Source organism: Podarcis muralis, chromosome 16, assembly GCF_964188315.1.
Source record: "Podarcis muralis chromosome 16, rPodMur119.hap1.1, whole genome shotgun sequence".
Taxonomy (NCBI): Eukaryota; Metazoa; Chordata; class Lepidosauria; order Squamata; family Lacertidae; genus Podarcis; species Podarcis muralis.
Window position 1 is genome coordinate 31,131,937 of NC_135670.1, and position 22,038 is coordinate 31,153,974.

The following is a 22,038-nucleotide window of genomic DNA, read 5'->3' on the forward strand; positions in this document are numbered from 1 at the left end:
AAAAGTCTGGAATTAAGCCTGCAGGCAGGTATTAATATATTTGGTTTAAGAAGGACAGAGCTGTGCACAGGAGCATCTAGACCCATCCCTATTATTATTATTATTATTATTATTTTATTTATACCCCGCCCAGCTCACTGGGTTGCCCCGGCCACTCTTGTCAACACAGTGGTACCTCGAGTTACAAACGCCTCAGGTTACAAACGCTTCAGGTTACAAACTCCGCTAACCTGGAAGAGTTACCTCGAGTTGAGAACTTTGCCCCAGGATGAGAACAGAAATCGTGTGTCACAGCAAGAGGCCCCATAGCGAAAGCATGCCTCTAGTTAAGAACAGTTTCAGGTTAAGAACGGACCACCAGAACAAATTAAGTTCATAACTAGAGGTACCACTGTATTCTCTACTCTGACAGACAGTAGCTCCATGGCTTGGGGAAGGTGATATTTCTGATCCTTTCAACAGGAGATACCAAAGATTGAACCTGCATGAAAAGCATGTGCTCTGCTAGTGAGCCATGCATTGCTTTTTTTAAAAAAACACCTCCTTTTTTTCAACCTAAGGGCAGGGGGTTAAACCACAGAGCCTAGGACTTACCAATCAGAAGGTTGGCCGTTTGAATCCCTGTGATGGGGTGAGCTCCCGTTGCTCAGTCCCTGCTCCTGCCAACCTAGCAGCTCGAAAGCACGTCAAAGTGCAAGTAGATAAATAGGTACCACTCCAGCGGGAAGGTAAACAGCGTTTCCCTGCGCTGCTCTGGTTTGCCAGAAGCGGCTTAGTCATGCTGGCCACATGACCTGGAAGCTGTATGCCAGCTCCCTCGGCCACTAAAGCGAGATGAGCGCCGCAACCCCAGAGTTGGTCACGACTGGACCTAATGGTCAGGAGTCCCTTTACCTTTACCTTGAGGGCAGGGGAGGAAGTAATGGAATGGCTTAGAGGAGGGCATGGCTGGCCAGGCTCTTTCAAGCAGCACTCTTATTAGGAGAAAGGAACCACTGCTACATTTCCCTCTTTGAGGGAATATCTTTGGGAATATCAGCTCTTGTGAGGGGAGTACGTACCAGCTCTACGAGGGGAATAAGGGTGTGCTTGCCTCCTAACAACCCCACGGAGGACCTTAAGGTCCATAAATAGCAACACCCTAGTGGTCCCGGGCCCTAAGGAAGTTAGATTAGCCTCAACCAGAGCCAGGGCCTTCTCAACACTGGCCTGGTGGAACGCTCTGTCTCATGAAACCAGATCTGGGATCTGATTTCTTTCCGCAGGGCCTGTAAGACACAGTTGTTCTGCCTGGCCTTTGGCTTGGAATCAACTTGATCCTCTCCCCCTCTTTTTTTTTTCCTTTTTCCTTCTGTGATGGAACTCCTACTTGGGGACTTCCCTGGCTTTTTTCTGGCCCATATAGGACCAGTCTGGATAGTTAGCCTTGGTGAAGACTTGACATTTTCATCCCCAAAAAAGTTTTTTAGTTTCTGCTGAAATGAGGCTGCATTTTAATGTTGTATTTTAATCAATTGTTTTATCTGGTGTTGGCCGCCCTGAGCCTGGTCTTGGGGGAGGGTGGGGTATAAATAAAATTTATTATTAGTAGTATTAGTAGTAGTATTATTATAACAACTCTCAACAGCCTTAATAAGCTATACTCCCAGACAGAGTTTATACTTTCCCATATGGCTTAGTGGTGGGTTGCGGCAGGGCGCCGGCCTTTCGGGGCGCCCCAGCGAGTGGGGGAGCTGCGCAGCTTTGCCGGTGGACACCCCTTTCCCTGCATGCCCGCCAGCTGCGCCCCGTCAAACATATGGCTGGCGGGCGTGCAGCTTGCCTCCCAAGCCTCAAAGTGTTGGTGCTGACCTATAAAGCCCTAAATGGCCTCGGTCCTGTATACCTGAAGGAGCGTCTCCACCCCCATCGTTCTGCCCAGACACTGAGGTCCAGCACCAAGGGCCTTCTGGCGGTACCCTCGCTGCAAGAAGCCATGTTACAGGGAGCAAGGCAGAGGGCCTTCTTGGTGGTGGCGCCCACCCTGTGGAACGTCCTTCCACCAGATGTCAAGGAAATAAACAACTATCTGACTTTTAGAAGACATCTGAAGGCAGCCCTGTTTAGGGAAGCTTTTAATGTTTGACGGTCTATTGTATTTTAATATTTTGTTGGAATATTAATATTTTGTTGGAATTAGCTGCACCCTGCTAATTATATGGCTGGCGGGTGTGCAGCTTCCTTCCCAAGCCTCTGCAGGGATTGCTCTCCTGCAGCGGCATGGGGGAGAGTTGCGGACCCCCCCCCCCATGGCTGGCAGTGCGCAGCTTCGCCGCCATCCCCACTATCCGTGGTAATTTGGGGGCGTTGAGCAGATATTTGTACCCCAGTGCTGCATCTCCTAAAGATGCCCTGCTCCCAGAATTCTTTGGGGGGAAGCCATGACTATTATCACCAAGTGATACGATGGTGCTTTAAATTTCTGGTGCTATTGGAGCCACAGTATGGCTGGCAGGGGTCCTCCAGGGTTTCAAGGGGGGGGGCATTTCCAGCCTTGCCCAGAGAGGCTGAGGGTTGAACCCGAGACCTTCTGCATGCAAAGCAGATGCTCTTCCACTGACCTATGGCCCTTCTTCCAGGCATTTGACTTGTTTATGTAATTTTTTTTTGCACCTCGGGTGCTATTCAGCAGAAAGGTGTGATAGAAGCACTTTTATAAATAGATGCAATTCCCCTCTCTCAACCTTGTCCTTTCTGCTGCTCTGAAAGCACTGTACACAAGAGCCAGATAAATCCATCTTAAAACCACAGTGTCAAATTAACATAAAAACTGAAACCCACAGGAAAACAGACATGTAGTCTTCCTTGCCCTGTTTTTTTATCTTTACAACAACCCTAATAATAATAATAATTTATTTATACCCCACCCATCTGGCTGAGTTTCCCCAGCCACTCTGGGCGGCTTCCAACAGAATATTAAAATACAATAGACCGTCAAACATTAAAAGCTTCCCTAAACAGGGCTGCCTTCAGATGTCTTCTAAAAGTCAGATAGTTGTTTATTTCCTTGACATCTGGTGGGAGGACGTTCCACGGGGTGAGTGCCACTGCCGAGAAGACCCTCTGCCTGGTTCCCTGTAATATGGCTTCTTGCAGCGAGGGAACCGCCAGAAGGCCCTCGGCGCTGGACCTCAGTGTCCAGGCAGAACAATGGGGGTGGAGACGCTCCTTCAGGTATACTGGTCAAGGCCGTTTAGGGCTTTAAAGGTCAGCACCAAGATTTTGAATTGTGCCCAGAAACGTACTGGGAGCCAATGTAGGTCTTTCAAGACTGGTGTTATGTGGTCTCTGCGGCCGCTCCCAGTCACCAGTCTAGCTGCCGCATTCTGGATTAGTTGTAGTTTCCGGATAACCCTGTGAGGTAGGTAAGACGTAGAGCAGTGAGGAGAAACCTGTGGCCCTCCAGAGGTCGTTGGACTCCAACTTCCATCAGCCTGAGCCACCATGGCCAATGGTCAAGGCTGATGGTTGTTGGAAATCCAGTCAGCCTTGTTTGGAGTTGGAGTGCAATCATGAATTCCATATGCCTGACTAACCCAAGGTCACCTGATGAGAGACTCGCAGCTGAACAGAGATCTGAGTCCATGTCTCTCTAGTGTAAAATTCTAGGCAGGAATCAACAAATACTGGATCACCTTTGGTGTCCCAACAAAGTTTGCTCCCTCGAGGACCCCTGCAACAGGAGGGGCAATGATGCTGAGACCGGAAAGGGGTTAGTTTAACCTCCGGTTTGCTAGTAAAACTGAATTACTGTGTCATGAAATGATGCATGTCTAAAAAGCGTGTTACCAATGTGAAAAGTTTGGAAAGCTCTGCGCTTGGCCACTCTCACATTGCTTCAGTATTCAATGCATTACCAAGGAGAGCCCTTCCATGCTTCTGGAGTCCGTCTGGCACCGCAGAGCACGCACACGTTTCTCCAGGCACAGAAGAAAGACAGGGGCTCAGCTCAATTTTGCGCTCTCACCAGAGCAAAATGAGCACTTGAGAGTGGCCAGCTGGCGAATGAGCTTGTGGATCTTTGAGTGCTGCGCTGAAGCTGTCACACCCAGTGCTTTTCTTCAGCTGGAGCATGCTGCGTTGCAGTTCTGGCACCTCTTAGGTGGGCACCATTGTGAGCCAGCACTCCCCCTTCCCTCTTTGTGCCTTTGTGTACTCCCAAGAAGCCCAAAACGAACATTTCAAGTCAAAATGGAAGCCGGCCAGCATGTGTGAGTCTACACTTTTTTTGAGATCTATGACTGCACCTAGCTCCTAGCTGCTCCTAGCCATGATTGGTCAAGCTATGGGGCAGGGCCCATTCATATTTCCTTTTCTTCAATCTATCCCCCTTGTAGCAATGGCGGGCTATCAGCTTTGCAGCCAGGCCTCTACTGTTGCACACACACACATTTGTACGAAGACCCTTCCAAGTTGCCCTTGCCTCTGTCTGAATCTAAGAGAACGAGGGAGGCTGGGGCGCATTTATTTGACCTGCCACCAGAACCAGGAGCAACCCCCAAACCAGCTAGGGAGACAGCTTGCCGTAGTTTTTAGCCCCTCCGCAGGTGGTTGCCAAACTGCGCTGCCCCGAGTCACCCAGCAACTTGCTGTAACAACTTTATGTTGAGTTCCGGCACCTATTTTTCTTGAGAAAAAACACACAACTCACACCATACCGACCTTCCAGGCAAGCCAGCTGCCTCCACACCCAAATACCATCTTTCTAGCCCTGTGGAGAACAACATCTGGCTGGAAGATTGTAGGGTGCAGAAAAAGTGCTCTCCTCCCACTGTTGGAGGAAAGATTCCTTTAAATGCCTGTTGCTTAGAATCGCAACTGCAGAAAATGCTGTTGCACTGCTTTGGGGCTCCCAGTAGGAATCTGGTTAGTCACTGTGAGAACAAGGGGCTGAAATAGATGGGCTACTGGGCTGATGCAGCAGGGCTTACGTTCTTAAGAGGGAGAACCAGATTGTAATGTGTGAGGGTTTTAGCAGCTGGCCGAGAAAGAGATGGGAGGATCTTAGAGATGCAGCTTGGAGGAAGTGGTTAGGACTTGGCAAAGCTATACAATGGCTGTTATTGACACAGCCACCGGCGATACCAGCTTGACCTCACTGATGTTCCACAGGACCCTGAATTTATTGAACATAATGCCTGCTCAGCAGTAGCAGCGAGAGAAACCACAATAGTAATTGTACAGAGCCCTAAGTGGTCTGCTGATGTCATGTCTTCAGAATAAAGGAACGTCTGTACATGCTTGAAGGACCATGAGCCCTTCCAGTATTACTGTATGGCCCACAGGCACCATTTCAGACTTCGGCAAGGACTGAAATGGCACTTGGCAAGGTTTAAAGATCTGCTCTTGAATAAATCCAAGATTAAATTGCAGAAATGCAGGGGTGGGGGAGAAATCTCTCTCTAAAGAGCTTTATATCTCACAATAGCGATGGCCACGTTAATTGTTTTGTATTGTTTATTAATTACGTTATTTAATTGATACCTCGCCCTTCCACTCAAAGGAGCCCTTAAGGGCAACCTCACACACAAAAAGTTTAAAGAAGAAAACAGAAGCATGCTTTAAACATCTAAAAACAGTTATTACCCTCACAGCCAATAATTTAAAGGTGCCAGGGACAGGGTCTTTCAAATGCCCGGGTAAACAAGGGTTAAGGAGATTAAATCTGACAAGCACTTTCCCTTAAAAACAAGCAGGGTTTTTTCCCAACTCCTAGGAGTGGGTGAAGGCATTTTGCTTACCGACAGTGTTATGTAGTGTAGTTTCACCCTGGGCCAACAGGGGGATACTGTATATAGTTTTCACTCAGGTCTGTAGATAGTTTTCACTCAGGTCCGCGGCAGTTATTTTAGGCGGGAACTCTGGGGCTGTTGTGGTTACAATGTGACAGCCGGCTGCCTATAAATACAGGCCGGCTGAGCTGTTCACAGTTAGTTCTATTCCAGCTTACCATAATAAAGAGCTACTTGAAGAGATCGCTGTGCCGGCTGCTATGTCAACCCACGACTTAACACTGGCGACGAAGGTGGGATGGATGGACATCAGAGCACAGCCAGATGCGGCCAGCCTCTGAACTGAGCTGAATCACTGAGCTGAATCACAGAGCGAAATCACTGAGCGAAATCACTGGGCAGAACCAGTTCAGAGCTGACTGTTCTGGCTAGAGCACTGTGTTCCATCCATCGCCCTTCACGCCGGCATCGGAATCATGGCTTCACTTGTGCCTCTACCGCCGTTTGCGCCAGCCTCTGAATCATGGGACTCCTACCTCGCTCGGTTCGACTGCTACCTCCAAGCCAACGAACTGACAGCAGTATCACAGGATCGGAAGCGGGGCCTATTCCTCAGCCTCTGTGGGCCTGAGGTGTTTGCGACGGCCCGAGCGTTGGTTGCGCCTGAAGCAGTCCAGGCATCACCATGGGACACGATCCAAGAGAAGCTCCGCAACCACTACGCACCAAAGCCGTCCAAGATTGCTGCCCGCCATGCGTTCTACCACAGGAACCAGGCAGAGGGGGAGTCAATCAACAACTACACCACCGCCCTGCGACAGGCTGCAATGCACTGTGAGTTCCGAGACTTAGATGATGCCCTGATGGATCGAATCGTCTGCGGGGTCCAGGACATCCATCTGCAACGGCGTCTCCTAGCCAAGCCAGACCTCACGCTACAGAAAGCCATTGAGGAGGCTGTGGCCTCAGAAGCTGCTGAACGCTCCGCTCAGGAGATCCGCAAGTCCAGCAGCCTGCGTCTTGCTAGGGAGCCCGTTCCGGTGCATCATGAAGAGGCCAGCAGTGAGGAGGCATCCTCCAGTGAAGACGATGATGTGCACCAGACAAAGCGGGAGCGCAGGAAGTTCCAACAGAAGTCCAAGGGCCAACCGGAATGTGCTGGCTGCGGAGGCAACCATTCCCGTGCCAAGTGTCGATTCAGAGACGCCATCTGTAGGAGGTGTTCCAGAAGGGGCCACATCGCTAAGGTCTGCCGATCGGCTCCGTCTGACACCCCCCCTTCATCGACTCGCAAGTCCAAGTCTTCACTCCAGTCTGCCAAGGAAAGTTGTTTCGCTCTCACCAACTGCCGCTGCCCGTCTGGAACCACGATTGGCCAAACCGACTCGCCTACGAGACGCAAGCTGAACGTCACGGTGCTCATTGAAGGAGCTCCATGTGACATGGAGATCGACACCGGGTCTGCCCTGTCCATCGTGTCATGGAGCACCATCAAAAGACTGGTACCCAGAGTGTCCAAAAGGCAACTCGACTCTCACCGCGTACACCTGAGAGACTACCAGGGAAACGACGTTCCCGTGGTAGGCGTTGGCCGGTTCCGGATCGCCTTCAAGGATTTTTCGGGCCTGCTCCGGTTGGTGGTGGTCGAAGGTCAGCGGCCAAGCCTCCTAGGGCTAGACTGGTTTGATGCCCTCGGCCTGGAAGTCACCGGCATCAACTGCATCTCTAACGCAGAGACTGAGGGTCTGGTCAAAGACTTTGCCGAGGTTTTTGACGGCACCTTGGGCCAATATACAGGTACGCCCATCTCCTTTAGCCTGGATCCACAAGTCGCCCCCATCAAGCTAAAGCCACGCCGGGTTCCCTTTGCTCTCAAGGCTAAGGTGGACGAACAACTGGACAAACTGATCGCCCAAGGAGTTTTGGAGCCGGTTGACCACGCAAAGTGGGAAACCCCCATCGTCACGCCTGTCAAGCCAGATGGGTCGGTGAGAATCTGCGCTGACTACAAGTGCACGATCAACAAGGCACTTCAGCAGCACGCTTATCCGGTTCCTGTTGTCCAACACCTGCTGCATTCCCTGGGTGAGGGTAAGGTCTTCGCTAAGCTGGACCTTGCCCAAGCCTATCAACAACTGCCAGTCGATGATGCCACTGCTGAAGCCCAGACGATCGTCACCCACCGGGGGGCATTCCGTTGCCGCCGGTTGCAGTTCGGGGTGAGTGTGGCTCCTGGCATCTTCCAAGGCCTTATGGAGCGTCTCCTGCAAGGGCTTCCGGGCGTGGTACCATATTTTGATGACGTCTTGGTGTCTGCAGACTCACACCAGCAGCTGTTCGAGCGCCTCCGTGCCGTGCTGACCAGGTTCCAGGAGGCCGGGCTCAAGGTAAAAAGGGAGAAGTGCCAGATCGCCGTTCCACAGGTAGAGTTCCTGGGCTATCTTATCGATGCCTCCGGTCTTCATCCAACCACATCCAAGATCCGCGCTATCCAGCAGGCCTCCACTCCAAAGAACAAAACGGAGTTGCAGGCGTTCCTGGGGCTGCTGAACTTTTATAACATGTTCCTGCCCCACAAAGCCACAGTGGCTGAGCCTCTTCACCGACTCCTTAGCATTAAGACGCCTTGGGCCTGGGGTCATCGGGAGACGGCGGCCTTCAACGCGGTCAAGGCTCTCCTTTCTTCGGACAGTGTGCTGGTACAGTACAGTGAATCCAGGCCGCTGGTCCTTGCCTGCGACGCCTCACCTTTTGGCATCGGTGCTGTCCTTAGTCACCGTTTTCCAGATGGAAGAGAAGCACCGCTCGCCTACTTTTCCAGGACACTATCTCCGACGGAACGGAATTACAGCCAGCTCGACAAGGAGGCATTGGCACTTGTGGCTGGAGTGAAGAGGTTTCATGAATACCTCTATGGCAGGACTTTTGACCTCATCACTGACCACAAGCCACTCCTGGGCCTCCTCGCCGGTGATCGTCCAACTCCACCGGTCCTCTCACCACGCATGCTGCGATGGACTGTTTTCCTGGCTGCCTACCACTACCGGCTCATCCACCGCCCGGGGAAATCGATGGGCCATGCCGACGCCCTCAGCCGTTGCCCTCTTCCAGCATTTGTGGAAGACCCGGCTCCAGCTTCATCGCTCCTTCTGATTGAGGATCTCCCGGCAGCGCCTGTGTCGGCTGCCACTGTGGCCTCCGCATCTGCCCAGGATCGCACCATCAGCCGGGTGCTCAACTGGGTGTGGAGGGGGTGGCCACAAGGGCCCTTTGCATCGGAGTTCCAGCCCTTCGCAACCAGACAACATGAACTCTCAGCTCATCGCGGCTGTCTGCTGTGGGGAGACCGCGTCGTGATTCCCCAGGGACTCCGTCAGCGCGTCCTGGAGGCTCTGCACGTTGGCCACCCGGGAATTGTCAAAATGAAGGCGTTGGCTCGGTGTTACGTCTGGTGGCCTAATATGGACGATGCCATCACTGCCTGGGTGTCCGCCTGTCAAGCGTGCCAGGAGTCGAGGCCTGCACCACCGGCAGCTAAGGGATACACGTGGGAGACGCCAAAGACACCCTGGTCGAGGGTGCACATCGATCTGGCTGGCCCCTTTCACGGCCGGACCTTTATGGTAGTGGTGGACGCCTATTCCAAATGGCTGGAGGTCGCCCTGATGCCCTCCACCACTACCGAAGCTGTCATCCGGGTGCTGCGAGGCCTGTTTGCAACGCATGGGTGTCCTGATGTCCTTGTCTCTGACAACGGACCGCAGTTCACATCAGGCACGTTTGAGCGGTATCTTTTGGGACTGGGCATCCGCCATGCCCTAACGGCACCCTTTCATCCATCCAGCAACGGGCAAGCGGAAAGAATGGTGCGCTCGACAAAAGAGGCACTGGCGCGCCTGGACCGGGGAGACTGGCATGAGCGGGTCGCCGAATACTTGTTCGCGCAACACATCACCCCTCATGCGGCCACAGGGAGGAGTCCTGCGGAACTGCTTATGGGCCGCCGCCTCAGGTCACCGCTCGACCGGCTACACCCAGACTTTGCCGTGGCTGAACCCCCAGGCTGTGCCAACGCACCACGGTCATTTGTCCCAGGAAACCAGGTCTTTGCCCGGAACTATGTGGGGGACATCCCTTGGGTGCCAGCCACAGTAGTGGGAGTCACTGGACCTCGCTCGTACCAGGTGGCACTCGAAGACGGGCGCTTGTGGCGACGGCACATAGACCAACTTAGGCGCAGGGTTGGGGACTTGGACACTACCGAGGTGCCCCCAACTGCGTTTGCGGCTCCAGAAGAGACACGTACAGATGGCGAGGCCCCACCTACACCTCCCTCGCAAACTGCCAGCGTGGAGCCGAACCAAGCCGTCTCAGAACAGACTCAGTCCACTCCACTTGCGGAGGCTCCACTCACAGCAGCGGATCCAGGGGAGTTGGTTCCAACGCCACCTAGGGTCGCACCACAGCCTCAGCGAGAACTGTGTGGCCCTCCGGACTTGGCTACCAGTCCCCGGCGGTCTGGCAGAGTTTCCAAGCGCCCAACTCATTTAAAGGACTATGTTGTTGGACAGGTATCACTGTTGGTCTAAGTATGGGAAATGTAACCGATATGCTTTTGTGCCTAATTGAACCATTACGCGTAGTGCTGTATATAAGGAAACCATTACGATTGTAACTAACGCCTTATCTCGGTGGGGAGGGGTGTTATGTAGTGTAGTTTCACCCTGGGCCAACAGGGGGATACTGTATATAGTTTTCACTCAGGTCTGTAGATAGTTTTCACTCAGGTCCGCGGCAGTTATTTTAGGCGGGAACTCTGGGGCTGTTGTGGTTACAATGTGACAGCCGGCTGCCTATAAATACAGGCCGGCTGAGCTGTTCACAGTTAGTTCTATTCCAGCTTACCATAATAAAGAGCTACTTGAAGAGATCGCTGTGCCGGCTGCTATGTCAACCCACGACTTAACAGACAGCATTCTGCACTTGACAAAAGTTCTGTATAAATTGCCCTTTGCTGTGGGGCAGTGGAAAAAACAACAACAACCTTGTGTCTATTCGACTAAACTTTGTTGTAAGCGTGTTGGCTCATGCCAATTTACAATGAAAGGCTGCAAACATAGTTTGAGGAAACAAGACTCCCTGTCCAAGCTATACATTTAAAGCAGTAGCATGCCACTCTGGATCCCCCAAAGAATCCTGGGAAGTGTAGTTTAAGGGTGCTGAGGGTCATTAGGAGGCAGGCCCCTATTCCCCTTCACCAAACTACAATTCCCAGAGTTCCCTGGGGTGAAGGATTGATTGGTAAACCACTCTGGGAGTTGCATCTGTGCTCTCTGAGTGTTTTTACCTGGCAGAAATGTGCCTTTGATGGTGCCCATCGCTTGCCTGGATGAAGGGTAGACATAGGAGTGGCAGGTGTGTAGGAACTAGAGTATATTTATTGGTCTGCCTGCTTTTTACCCCTGGCCCCACCCAATTTGGCCCCCAGAAGATAGCCCAGAAACTAATGCAACTCTTGGAATTGAAAAGGTTCCTCGCTCCTGGTGTATAGGACAACACCCTTTGTTTCCTTTGCATGAGAGGGGAGTGGAGACTTCTGGCTCCTTTGTTCTATTTGCTTTTGGAGTCTCAGTGCATAAGCGGAGACAAAACAGCTTGCACTTCTGCAAGACCCCCAGGGATTTACTTGTCCACCCCTCCCTCAAAGATGCACTCCAATTCCAGCTAGGAAACTGCAACTCCCTTTCTCTGGACCGAACTAGATGTTATGTGGGAGTTGAATGAGTCAAACTCTCCGTTTCTTCTTCCCTATTGCTAAAGCAGCTACGGAGGTGGGATTTGGACCAAGGCTGTGGTGCAAGGAAAGGGGGGGTTTGCTGTGAACAAGGGTTGCGTTCAAGGGCTGATGTAGTTTGGCGGAGGCAAGGGGCAGGTGACAAGAGCAGCCCCCCCCCAACTTGCCTCTCCTTTCCCCCATTGCTTGCCCTCCTTTCTTTCTGCCCCAGACAATGGTGGTGGCCAGGAGGAGCAAAAGATGCCACTTTGGTCCTGGCTGTTGTCCGAAGCACGATGCCAGAGGCTCTGGTGTGCATGTAAGAAAGAAAGCTTTTTTCCAGGGCTTCCAATGATACAGGTGGAAATCCCAAAAGGTGCCACTTAAAGAGTTCAAGAAAGAGGCCTCAACAAACCCATCTCTCCCCCCAGCTTTTGTTAGGTACTGAGTTGAACAGGATCCAAAATGCAGCAGTCTGATTGGTCCTAGAACAATAGGACCCAGAATACAGTAGTCTGATTGGTCCACAGGAGCCACCCAATACAGCTCCAGGTGAAGTGAATCCGCAACCTGATTGGCCTACAGGAGAATCCTGGAATTAGCCAATCACTTGGGGCCCATTGTGTAAATAATGTACCGTATTTTTCTCTCTATTACACGCAGATTTTTTCTCCTAAAAAGGAAGGGGAAATGTCTGTGCGTGTTATGGAGCGAATGTGGGGGGGGGGGGTCCCTGGAGCCGATTAGGGGAGCGCAGGAACAAAAATCAGCAAAAACCAATCGTGCGTTGTGTCCGAGAGGGAAACCTGAAAAGAGGAAGTGGTTGCTTTCCTGCATTCTGCCTCAGGGTCTTACTGCCCACCCTCCTCTGTTTCGTTGCTGTGTTTGCTCAAACGGAACAAAGAGCAGGCAAATCCCCTCCCCTCCAGGCAAGCAGAGGGGAAAGCAGAGGTCTTTCCTTCTAATTCCTCTCCGTGCTCCTTGCAGGCAGCCAGAAAACATGCAGGAGGAGAGAGAAAGCTGGCTTCGGTTTGTGGAAACTTTTGCCTTTCTTTCTTCCCTCCCGTAAAATCCCTCTCCTGCTTTCTTAGCCAGCTGCTTCTCTGCACACCGCTCTCTTGTCCCTTCTGTGTTTTTCCTTCACTCCCCACTTAAAATGTAGTTACAAAGCATGGGTCCACATGGATCCTCAGGATCTTTGCATTGGGCCACCCCAAATTCACCATCAGATCACATAGCAGCCTGCCCCCCAAAAATCACACACCCACTGTTGCCTGGGGCTGCAATGGTGCAAAAATGTGGTTAAAAAGCATGGATCCACATGGATCCTCAGGATCTTTGCATTGGGCCACCCCAAATTCACCATCAGATCACATAGCAGCCTGCCCCCCTAAAATCACACACCCACTGTTGCCTGGGGCTGCAATGGTGCAAAAACGTGGTTAAAAAGCATGGATCCACATGGATCCTCAGGATCTTTGCATTGGGCCACCCCAAATTCACCATCAGATCACATAGCAGCCTGCCCCCCAAAAATCACACACCCACTGTTGCCTGGGGCTGCAATGGTGCAAAAATGTGGTTAAAAAGCATGGATCCACATGGATCCTCAGGATCTTTGCATTGAGCTACCCCAAATTCACCATCAGATCACATGTCTGTGGCCACAGCATGAAGCACAAAAATGATACATCCACTGTTTCATTCAGAATTTTTTTCCTTGTTTTCCTCCTCTAAAAACGATGTGCGTGTTATGGTCAGGTGCGTGTTATAGAGCAAAAAATACGGTATATAAAGCAGACATTCTGGGAGAACTTCCATTCCTCCTCACTACTATGAGCTGAATAAAGAGCATGAAATCCACTCTTGACTCCGAGTATATTTCAGCTTTTTAAGATGAGACACGGCTTGCTCACAAGACTCTCTCTACAAGATTGGTTCGCTTGGAGTTGTGGGCTTCCCTTAAGAGTCTGTTCCCAATGGCAGTGGAGATTCACCTCGCAGAGCTACAATTCCCCGTGTTCTCTGCGAAGACGGAGCGATAGTTAAACTATTCTGAGAACGGTAGCTCCGTGAGAGGGGATAGAGTCCTCCCACTCGCTCTCAGCACCCTTAGCAAAGTACAGTTCTGAGAATTAATTGGGAGTAAGTGGTATCAACCTAGCAGTTCGAAAGCACCCCCGGGTGCAGGTAGATAAATAGGGACCGCTTACTAGCGGGAAGGTAAACGGCGTTTCCATGTGCGGCTCTGGCTCGCCAGAGCAGCTTCGTCACGCTGGCCACGTGACCCGGAAGTGTCTGCAGACAGTGCTGGCCCCCGGCCTCTAGAGTGAGATGAGCGCACAACCCCAGCGTCTGTCAAGACTGGCCCGTACGGGCAGGGGTACCTTTACCTTTACCTTTTAAGTGGTATCATAGTGCTTTAAATGAATGGTGTGGACGTATAAGAATTCTGCAGTTAGGTCTCCCATTGTCGTCTTCTCTTGCTAAAAGTAGTGCCACGGACCCCTGTTTTAGAGCTGGTAGTTGGAGAGGGGTGTTTTTGTGGAGGGGTGTCCCATCTAACCACACACTTCTCACCCTGATTAAAATCACACATCCCTTAGGGCTGCTTTTAAGCCGGGGGACGGGGGACGGGACACATGAGTGCAATATGAGCTCCTGTATGTTTTCCCCTTCATGGTGAGTGGGTGGGAGATTTGCATCCTGTGGCACTACCTTTAGCAAAAGAAATCGTGGCTGATGATCTAATCTTGGCTTTCCCACGTAAAAGCTAGCGTTCCCACTCCCCTACCCCAATATTCTCTCTGTTCAATCTGCTATTTCTGCTGCTACACATATGTTGACTCACGCCATTGCAGAGCTTTTGGAGATCTCATTCTGGCAGGTGAATTACCCATTCAGGAAACACCCACATCTGTTGGAGTCACACTGTTAACGTTGTTTTGTCAAATCCCTGACTCCAATCAAGTAATGATTTAGGCAAAAATCATAGTGGTGTCCATTCACACTAATCAGGCCACCAGATTCATAACATTACAAAATAACATTTGCCAGTGTTATTTTTCAAGAAAAAGAGGTGCAGGAACTCCCCTTGAATTCCTCCCTTGTTCTCTTATAATGGCAATGGCGAGTTCCAGCTGAAAAAAAGCCCCGATCTTTACTGAAAGCTCAAGTTTTCAAACTTTTTGAGAGCACTCTTCTTTCTATACTTAAATATGCTAAGTGTTTCTGTGGAAATGGTGCTGAAGCATCTGCCATGGATTGGCCAATCTAGAATTTTCTAGCTCTAGAATTTTCATGAAAATTCTGCCTGCAGAGGGAAGCTGTTGGCCTAAGAATGTTGGTGACATTCCAGCTATGCAAGTTAAAGTGAAAGGTCACTTTGTGCTTGTGTGGAAAAGCCTTCATGCAGGCAGTAGAGCTGTGAGGACAAGGCTGAGGACAGATAAACTTGGGCTTTTTCGGGAGAAAGGGGAGGAAATATGGAGGTTAGAGACAGGTGACAGGAGGAGGGACCCCACTCTTCCTGACAAAATTCTCCTACCACTCCTTTCCTAGGCTCCTACTCAAAGCTTCTCCTGCCCGCTTCATCTCAGTGATCCATAAGCCACAATAGCTTAAAGGCAGAATAACCCTGGAAATCAGGTGTTGGAAACAAACAACTAAGGAACACCATATGCCCTTTCATCCTGTTCAGAAGAGTACAAGTTTCAAATTAGAGTATATAATGTTTATAAGCACAGATAAGCCAATGGCTTGATTCAATATAAAGTAGCTCCATATATTCACAACCTCTCGTAGCAGTCTTATGAAACCTGTAACGTCCCCATTTTGCTAATCATACCAATCCCACATTTAGCCTCCATTCTTAGATCAGTGAACACACCTCTTAAAAAAATAAATAAATCGAAAAATGCGGAAGGTGACAGCGGCTGAATTCTCCTCCAGATGAGAGCTGACAAGTTGGAAAACACACTGTCAGAATACATAGTGTCAAAACCATCGCATGAGTGCTATGGAATTGGTCTTCTTAAAAAGCAGCGGTTTCCCCATTCTGGTGCCTTCCTGATGTTTTAGACTACAACTCCCATCATCCTTGACCATTGGCCATGCTTCCTGGGGCTGATGGGAGCTGGAGTCCCAACAACAACATCTGGAAGGTGCTGAGTTTATGAAGGAACAGCTGTGCATTAAAACCTTGTACAGGTTTATTTTGCATGTCCCATAAAAGAGGAGATAACAGAGAGGGGTATATTTTGCTGGAACAATTCCTTCTCCCAGTGTTCATTCAGAAAAAAAATATATTCAGAGCATTAAGAAATAACCTCTTATTTTAATGTATAGCTCCAGCTGGTTGGCAAGCTACGGCTCTTACTGGATGGACAACTTGACTGCAGTTACTTATGCACTGATAACCTCCCATATAGATAACTGCAGTGTGCTCCATGTGGGACTTCCCTTGAAGGCTGTCTAGATGCTGCAGCTGGTGCAGAATGCCACTTCATAGTCTGCTATCTAGGATGGCGGGGGTCATATGACACTGAGCCTCCAATCTCTGCACCAGTTGCCTGAGAACCTCCAGGTCTGGTTCAAAGTGTTAACATTAGTACACAAGGCCCTGAACAACCTGGGACACAAGGACCCAAAGGAGCACCATCTCCAGTATTGCAGCAGCCAGTCATTAAGATCAGCCAGGCAGTGACACCTGACAAGGGATTTTCCATAGTGAACCCTAGATTATGTGACTCCCTACTGATTTCTGTTTAGTTGTCCTCTGCTCTGTCTACTTTAAGGTGACCTGTGAAAAAAAATATATATACCACCAGGAGTTGTGGGGTTCAATGATTCTTCTGCTGAACTTACTGCTGCTTTATTTTATTTTATTAGGGAGTTGTCAAAATGAATTGACGGGTATTTTAAGTCTGTTGTTGTTGTTGTTGTTGTTACTGTATTATCCCTTTTGGAAGAAGGGTGGGTATACATTTATGGAAACAACTAAGAAACTAATTACTGCCTGCATTGATAGAGCATTTAGCAAAGTTGCCTCCATGCAGATTGCAGTTCTTGATATACTCAGTGATACGCGACATGTATGCTGGGATTTTTGTATTTTTAGGCATTTTGTCTTCTGACTCTTGTGCTTATTTATTGTATGATATTATTATTGTATAATCACTCTGCTTTTTCCAACTATATGGTAATCTCAAACCAGCACCGATTTAACTATTACTGTTGTTAATTCTGTTTTCGGGTGGATTTGTTGATCCTCCGGGTTTTCCCCCAGGTAGAGGAGTCCTATGGTCATGACACTAGTTTGTTTGTTAATCTTGGGTTGATTTTTCCAGACCATCAGTTTTCCCCAGTGAGCATGGGCGAAACTGTAAGCATGGACAACTGTCTAGACTAGAGAGAAAGATTCTGATTATGGATTTCCAGAGAACCTACAAAGACAAGTGCTTTAAACAGATAAGCAAAAAGCCAGAGATCAAAGCTGGTTTGCACTCAACTACAGTGGAAAAAATGGATTAGGGTCTAATTAGAGGTCTAATTACAGTCAATGACAGCTCAAAGCTCAGCTTTAAAATGCTTTGAAGTTTGCTTGGAGTGTCCATTGAAGAGGAGAAAAGGCTATGTGGACAAGACCTTTAAAAAGAAGTCATTGCTATGGACTTGGGCTGTGATGTTTACCTGATGAATCAATTAAAACATAGGAAGATGCCTTGCTTTTGCATATTCACTTAATATGTGTTCTACTTAATAGTGTTAATAAGGCACATTATTTGTCCTAAAATAGCAATTCACAGAGCAATATACATAGTGTTGCCTTAGAATTGCTACCAAATGAAAACTTGTGATTTTACACTTGTACTTAGTCAAAAAGCTGAGGAGCTATTGAAAACCAATGATTAAAAAAAAGACTGAGGTTGCACAACCTTAATGGGTTTTTCTGCATTCTGGTCCCCAGCATACTTCCATTCTGGAAGAAGTCTTGAGAGCTATAGAAGCAGATTAGAAAATGAACAGAGAGCTCCCTCACTACAAGCATAGCAATAGAAAGGTGAGGCATGCAGTTGGCCAGAACTATCTTTCTTGAAAAAGGCTCTTTGCAGCACTCATAGAGCTAGCTTCTGCAACAACACACAGAGACAGTATTGGGCGGTGAATTTCACTCAAGTACCCAGATTCTTTGAGGCCACCTGTGTGACCCCAAACACATGCACAAAATTCTTTGGAGTGGGAGTTTCCTAATATTACAGAGTGTAATATTGCGAAAAAACAGTACAATCAAACAATCAATAAACAATAATGAAGTAAAACCAGGTGAGAGCATATGCACTGTTAAATAGCTATCAGGTGCAGTAACGCAAATTCAGACCCAAAACCTGGGCGAATAAGTAGGTCTTTAGCTGGTACTTAGAAAGACCTGTTGCTCCAGCCATATCTGAGGAGGGTGGGAGAGGGTTCCACAGTTGGGACGCCTGTGGAATGCCTGCCTCTTATGTTGCTGCGCATTGAGTCTCTAACAAGTGTGACACCATTAAGCGAGCACCCTCAGGCAGGTGCATAAGGGAGAAAGCCTTGCATTAGGTATGGATTTCCTTCCAAAGTCTTGGGATTTTAATCACAGACGTAACCATAGATGGCTTAAGGCCCAAAGTGTGTCATCTTGGAAGTGTTTGTGAATCATGCCGTCTGACTCCCTCATGCCCCATAATAGGATGATATGGAAGAGCCTAAGGTCAGTGCCAAATAAGGTGGAAAACATGCCCAGCAGACATAGAAATCTCACTGGAATTATCCTACGCATATGATCACTGTCCAAGTACACTGGGAGTTACATTCTGAAAAACCCATGTCGGAGTTCATTCAATCTTCCTCTCTGACGTTTAATATATTTATTTTGCATTGATGCTTTCAAAGCCGTTCGGTCTTTCTAGGCATTTAATGACTCAGAGGTCCAGCGTTTTCTAAAGAACGCTGGCTAACCAACCAATGGAAGACGGATTGCCTTAGGAGTAGATGGTTTATAGCAAAATTACTCACAACGCTCTCGAGAGATGCTATGGCAGTGGGAAATTAAAATGGCAGCTCTCAGCTGCCCAGTGCTAATGCAGAGTGTTGCTTCAGTTGTCTGTGGTTTCATTTTTATTTTCTATCTTGTTTACCTTTGTTTCTATTTTCTATTTTGTTTACTTTTAAATGCATTTGCTGCTTTTAACTGCTTTTAATTATCTTTAGTATACATCACCCTGAAACAGTTGCTTAGAAGGCAGTTAATAAATTGATGATGATGATGATGATGCCAGAGTTCAACATTTTCATTCCCCTCTACAATTCCCAGAGTGGTTTAACAATCAGTGCCTTTTCCCAGGGAACTCTTGGAAGTGTAGTTCCGTGAGGGAATTAGTAGTCTCCTAACAACTCTCAGCACCCTTTTTGACTACACTTCCCAGGATTCCTTGGGGGAAGGCATGACTGTTGTAGTATGAAACTTCTTTAAATATACAGTGACTTGGTCTATTGCCCTCAGGTGTGGTGGACGATACCGTCCCAACTTCAGTGTTGATGCAAAACTCAGTCGCTGATGCGTGGAATGGTGAAGTGAAGGCACCATCTTGTTTTTTAACCTCAGGCAGCAAAATGTCTCGGGCTGACCCTGTTTCAGTTATTTTTCCAGGGATTATATAACCATCCTTTAGCAGTAGCAGTCGTTGGAATATGCAATTTAGTGGCGATTACATTGTTTTGCTACAGTTAAGCGATTCCTTTTAGTGTTCCCTTTCTTACAAAACTGTCTTGACAGCCTAAAAGTATACTTAGAGGGTTAAAGGAGATGATGTAACTTGCCATTAGCTTAATTGCATAGGCATTTTTCTTCAGAAATGTTTGTATTTTGAGGCAGGCCCACCAAGTATTTATAACATCAGCTGCTTCTTTACCGCAACATTAGGTCTGTTCTTGGTTGTTTTTTAAAAATGTGTTTGGCTTAGTCTGGGTGCAGCAAATGTTGCCAGTGGAAACTTGCATTGAAAATGGAAATTGATTGGAATGGAGGGGTGAGCACCACATCTCAAAATGGATGGCCCCAGTCGTAGGACACTTAACTATTGGCTTCGCCTACACTTAAATCCCCCTGGTCTAATATCCCTAGTGCTGCAAGATTGTCACAAGAGCGCTGGGACTAAAATTGTCTACCAAAAACTTCACTCTTGTGGTTTATCACCACAACAGCTACTCACTTTGGGTTTTAGTAAAGCAAACAGTCTAATTTGTCAGCGCCTAAATGATATCGAGCGTCAGAACAACTTGGTCACAATTAGGAAATTTTGCCCATGGTATTTTCCACCTTCCCATTTCAACTCTCTGGCACCCTCTCTGCATCACCTAGCAATTCTAAAATATAGACGTGCTTTTACTCTCTCAAGATTGAATGTATTGCCCTCGGATGTACTTGAGGGACGATTCCAACAGATTCCACACAAAAAACGCTTATGTCCCTGTGGAGATGGCAGTACCAAATCGGTGGCGCATGCCCTACTGGCTTGCGCTCTTTATAAAGATTTGAGGAATGAGGTTATCACCATTCTTTTATTGTCCATTTCCGGTCGCTCAGCCACTGCCACAGTGTCCTTTCTCTTTGCAGATCAAGATGAGCAGGTGACAGCAAAGGATGCAAGGTTTTTAGCTGGGGCAATCAGAATAAGATCCACTATTTGACTACTGATTCAAAACCATAAATATTTATTTTATATAATTGACTTTTTGTTTCTATTCTTTGTATATCGTATTGTTGTTTTATTGCTATGGCCGATGGCTGACGCAAATAAACAACCAGACAGCCCTAAAAATATTTGGATGCTTCAGAATGATGCTAGATCTACAGAGAGTGACAAAAAGCACCCAGACAGAGGGTTCAGCATTTGAAATGAACAGGCTCTGCAGCTCAAATAATTTGAATTGGAGCTAATGGAAAGTTGGACAGAGTTTTTGGAAAGTAAGCTTTGTGATTTGGAGATTTATAATGATAGTGTTTGAGCAACTGCCTCTTTGGTTTTAGATCTTACCATAGCCCAGAATTACTCAGTAAAGAAAGTGAAATGGTAACTTTTAGAAATGCAGGAGGAGGGACAGGGTTTTTTCCCCACCCAGAACTTGCTGGAACTCAGTTCCGGCACCTCTCAGGTTTTGCCATTATAAAAGAAAACAAGGGAGACGTTCATGGTGAGTTCTAGCACTTCTTCATCTAGAAAAATAGCACTGGAGGAGGATGTCAGGTGGTGGCGTGGTTGTTCGAGAGCAAACAGGCAAGACTCCAACCTGTATTTTCCAGGCTTTATTCTTAGTGCAAACTATTTACAGTGAAGAGCGTTGCAAGTTCATGTCTGGTTCAGTCGCTAGCGGAATCTGGGAGTTGTCGGTCCTTGTACCTCCCCCAGCATAACAGTCGCGTGACCCCCAACCTTCTCCTCCCCTCCCTGCGCCAAAACCTACTGCACAGAATGGGCGCTGGCAAAGGGGTACTTCCCCTCTCTCCGGTTTGCCCAAGATCTCTGTTGAGGCTCTCCCTAGCATCCACTGGTCCCACCACCTCCTCTCCACTGGAGGTGGGGCTTTCCTCCTTGCCAGAGGAGGAACTGCTTCGCAAGATTTTTGGAGGTTCCCTATAACACAACTGCCCTTCCACCTCTCACCTCTGAGCTGATGGCAGTTCCCTGACAGAGGAGATTGAAAATTTTAATGTGGGGGACCAACCTGCTTTTGTATGGGATTCAAGAGGAGGTGGGTGAGGGAGACATGAAGGGATTTATCTCGAAATGGCTGTCCTCCCTTTTCCCGGGCATAATCAACACCTGCTTTTCCCGCTATCCAAAAAAGGTAGGAACTGTTAAGAAATCTGTCAAAGACTCCCAAGTCCAATGACACACCTGTTAAGAGCATACAAAATTTGGCACAAGCGATGTACCCCTCTCCTTTAAAGCTACAGGAAGCAGGGTGGGCATTCCTTTTTTTCATGTAATAGTTCTACCTGGAAGCAAAACCCTCATGATTGCTAACGTCAACAAGGCTTCCGCTGTACTGTCAGCATTACAGTCAGATCTGCTCGCAGAGCTGGAAAAATAAAAGAGGGGAGGGTGCTTAAGATGATTGGGAGATTGTGCTGTGGTACTTTGGTTTTAGAACAGCTTAGTTTGGTTTTAGAACAGCTTAGTTTATGAACAACTTGGAAACAGAATGCTGCAAACCCGGAAGTAGGTGTGAGCTTTGCTTTGGAAGCTGAACATGTTCCACTTCCTGTTGAGTGTGTTCCGTTTGTAAATTGAGTCCCCCGCTGCTAATCAGAGGAAGCTTCCTGTTGAGTCTGTCGGCTGTTGAGTCCTGAGCACCCACACAACACAGGTGTGATATTTGGAGCTTTTGCTAAAAAAAGGGGGGGCATTTTTATTTGTGTGGCTTTTTTGTTTTCCCCCACTGTGACTTTTATGGGACTGG

The 22,038-nt window shown here is 48.4% G+C and overlaps 1 protein-coding gene and 1 pseudogene across 3 annotated transcripts in view; both read left to right on the forward strand.

Annotated features, from left to right (window-relative positions):
* The window catches only part of ZDHHC8 (zDHHC palmitoyltransferase 8), a 164,232-nt gene that overhangs the window by 33,286 nt on the left and 108,908 nt on the right, over positions 1 to 22,038 (forward strand). The window lies entirely within an intron of this gene.
* LOC144324861 (serine/threonine-protein phosphatase 2A activator pseudogene) overlaps positions 1 to 22,038 on the forward strand; it is a 59,270-nt pseudogene that overhangs the window by 33,286 nt on the left and 3,946 nt on the right. The window contains exon 1 of one of the 2 annotated variants that reach the window (XR_013391014.1): positions 15,304 to 21,945. The exons of the other annotated variant lie outside the window; for it this stretch is intronic. The product of XR_013391014.1 is annotated as a serine/threonine-protein phosphatase 2A activator pseudogene, transcript variant X3 (transcript). Of the gene's footprint in view, positions 1 to 15,303; positions 21,946 to 22,038 lie in introns of those variants that run through there. 2 annotated transcript variants of the gene reach the window in all.